The 3,610-nt window shown below is 33.8% G+C and overlaps 1 long non-coding RNA gene across 1 annotated transcript; it reads right to left on the bottom strand.

The window, feature by feature from the left end:
* Window positions 1–593: 593 nt before the first annotated feature.
* LOC138366525 (uncharacterized) lies at window positions 594–1,827 on the bottom strand. Its single transcript, XR_011229160.1, has 3 exons — window positions 1,773–1,827; window positions 1,481–1,645; window positions 594–1,369 (listed from the first exon to the last, which is right to left on the bottom strand). It is a non-coding gene; the product is annotated as an uncharacterized lncRNA (long non-coding RNA).
* Between the last annotated feature and the right edge of the window lie 1,783 nt (window positions 1,828–3,610).

The raw sequence follows: 3,610 nt of genomic DNA, 5'->3' as shown, positions 1-3,610 counted from the left end.
ACACATCCCAACTTTCAACCCTTTCTTACAATTTTCCTCCATCCCTCCGCTACATGTTCTTACCCGTTCATTACAGTCCACTACATATTCTCTAATCAGCCCTGTACTAATTCTCAAAACTAGTTGTTTCTGTCATTTTAGTAAGTAAGTAGATCATCGTTATTAACAACGACAACAACAACAACAACAGTAACATTACTAATTCACAGTAAGTTACTACTGAGCATTTAACAGTTATCCATTTTCAAATAAGGTCAATATAAATCATTCTAAGACATCTTCGTACAATTAAAGATACTTGCTTGTGCACTAAGTCATTACTTACAGTAGCATCTTAAGGCATTGTTTTAGTAACTCAGTTTTATTAAACATACACCTTCATTAGTCAAAGGAAAACTTTTCAAGTCATTGTATTCAATATTTCCGTTAAACTTACTACATCATGTCATTATTCGGTTTCATAATTAAGTACTTGTTTCAGTCCTCCAATGTAATAAGCAAATTATTCTATTAAGGATAAAGAAATCTTATTTAGAAGAGACATTAAGTTTATTACAACATTTAACGCATACAGTTATTCTTAGTAGTTATACAAGTGTTCAAGAAAATCATAAGTGTTCAAGAAGCAATCATATACAAGTGTTCTTAGTAGTTATACAAGTGTTCAAGAAAATCATAAGTGTTCAAGAAGCAATTGGATTTATTATATATAAAATATTTCCTCTACAAATTGGACAGCATTTCAGAGCTAAAAGACAACCACTGCATGTCACCATATGTTTACATGGTAGTATTACAATATTTATATTTTTATCCATACAAACTCTGCATAAAATATCTTCTTCCCAAGATTGTTCTGTACAGTCCTTGTTTTCAACAGTGTTAGTACAAGTCTCCGGTAAAGTTTTCAATCCCAGATCTTCAAGCGTAGCTTCTTGTTCCTTTTTATCATCAACTGCTTCATAAATTAAGTCCCGTACCCGTAAATAAATATCTGTTCCCTCTTGCATATACCTCAACACGATTTCTAGACATCTACTTTGTATAATAAAAGGTAACAAATCTCTGGATTCCTTAAGGTACTCACTTAAAGCATATCTTATACTCTCCACAGGTATTAATTTTTGATGAATCAGATGTTTGAACTTATCCATACCCTCCATTAAGATATTAATTAAATCATTGTCTATAGGTTTTATAGGTAATGGTATTGTCAATCTAGCATTCTTAACAAATTCCTTGCCCCTTGCAAGAATAATGTAAGCACATTCTGGACTACATCTCGCATGTAACGTCCAAGGATCATCTTCTGGTCTCCAATTTCGTATTCCACAGGCGCAGTGATAGCAGCAGACGTGGTCACTTATACCTGAAAACCATAAAACAATCCAGCATTATCTCGTTACTATCTTTTAACTAATATTCATTATTTCTTTACTTATAACTCTGTTAAGTTTAAAATAGTTAAAACACTTCATACCACAGTAAAAAAAACCAGCTTCTGCCAGCTCATGAGAAGTTTGCTTGACGCTTCCAGGCCATGTCATATCAAATGTCTCTAGGCGAGATTTATAAGTTACCAATCCTGGATTCAGCGATTTCCTAAATTTGATCAATCCCAGATCTTCCTTAGGAGGAGCACCACCTAAAAAATATAACGTAGTTACGTAAATTATTCTTTAGAAGAATAAGAAGTATCTATTTAAGCAATCAAGTTTTGTACAGAGTATATAAGACTGGTATAAGAATACATCATAAGAATATATACTTACTACTATCACTTATTTTCTTATTTCCCAGTTCTATTTTATGGGAAACAAATTCCAGTCCGTATTTGAAAGCTATCTCAGACACCTCTAACGAAACATTGTCACTCCTCTTGCCTCTAATAAAGGCACAGTCTTGATTAATGATCTTATGACGTCTTCTGGGGGTATCACCAACAATCCATGCACCTACTATACAATAACAAAATGCACACAAACAGTAATCACTATTGCGAAGGAAATAGAACCCATCTTCAACTAAGTCAATAGGGTTTAACCACTTAATGGGCCAATCCACAAATGTTTGTAGTCTAACTCCTGCACATTTAAGGCTTTCTATACTGTAAAACTTCCTGGCACACAAAGGATCCATCGTGTGAGGGCAGCACTAACTATTAGAGTAGGATAAGCAAGTATATATATCCCTAAAATAAGTATCGTACATCGCTACATATTTAACAGTTTCCCCATTTATAATAGACAGTAATTTCCTCTAAATACTTCTCTACTTAAAAATCCTTAAAGTTTCATAATTAAATAAAGCTCTTATATAAATACTTAGTAGACTACTTTCATTATTTATTTATTAGACTTATTAGAAAAATACATCACTTTGGCAATCTCGCTAAAAGTATACTGTTACGTCATTATTCGTAGCTGCCGTACATAATGATAGATATATATATATAATTTAGTAGTAAATTCTTATTTAATCTAATTAAAATATATGCTTAAAGCATCTATATCCTAAAATGAAATATACTATTAGTTATAATGTCATATATAATATCACTCTAAGGTAACAAAAATCCTTATTAATATATTCAAATAAGTGGTAACTTTTACATTTCCCCCAATATAAGAGCGCGGACCTCACATTAGGGATATTATTACGACTATCTGGATCGTATCTACTACCTTACGAGGAAGAAAATTCACCATGGATACTGTTCTGACAACTTGTCAGGGTTATTTAACCGACGATTCATTTTGTAATAATGAAACCTGTATTGTGTACGGAGTGAACTGTATATCCTGTGTTCCCCGAGGAATGGCCCTAGACTTAGCCAAGAAATATTCTCATGCTGACGCTTATAATGTTCGCCGACCCTTGTACAGTCTTAAGAGATGTATCCCTGAAGATCGTCCAGTACCAGGAACAATTCATATCTCTAAAGGAGAAAATCTTCCGTATATTGTTGCTATAGCCACACAATACGGTATTGGATTACCTATAGAAAGTAATAACATTGCTCAGGGAATTATAGAAAACTCAAAAGACAGAAACATGCTCTCTGGATTAAACGAAGATACATCCATTAATCGTCTCGTCTACTTCAAGAATGGTATGAAAGATTTATTTAACTTTATCAAGGGCTCTCCTCAAATTATGAGAGTTATAATACCAACAGGAATTGGGATTACATGTGTTCGAAGAGATAAAGTTTGGGAAAATACTTATCTTCCTGTTATTGAAGATATGTATAAACAGTTAAAACCCTACGGAGTGGAAGTTAAATTACTGTTTAACGAGGAGATTATGCAGAGGAAGAGCAAGTAATACTTGGCAACCTTTTGTGTGCGCAGTGTTTCTACGCGCAGCCTAAAGATGTATATATGCTTCCCCCGGAGTGATCTCTTACGGTGTCCTCCTCTTCTTGGATGTCAGAATCTACTTCAAGCTTGGATATTCAAGGCTATGGAGATCAAGACTATTATTGGAGACTTTGCCTCCCTGTCCGTCTACAATAATCACGACTGTTTATTGTACGATCTTGATGCTACGAGTGTACAAATGTGTAAAATTGTTCAAGGATTGTGGGATCGTTACCCATATGCGAGAT

The sequence above is a fragment of the Procambarus clarkii genome, chromosome 19 (genome assembly GCF_040958095.1).
Source record: "Procambarus clarkii isolate CNS0578487 chromosome 19, FALCON_Pclarkii_2.0, whole genome shotgun sequence".
Lineage (NCBI taxonomy): Eukaryota > Metazoa > Arthropoda > Malacostraca > Decapoda > Cambaridae > Procambarus > Procambarus clarkii.
The sequence above is the reverse complement of the archived record's forward strand: the minus strand, read 5'-3'. Positions and strand labels throughout refer to the sequence as shown.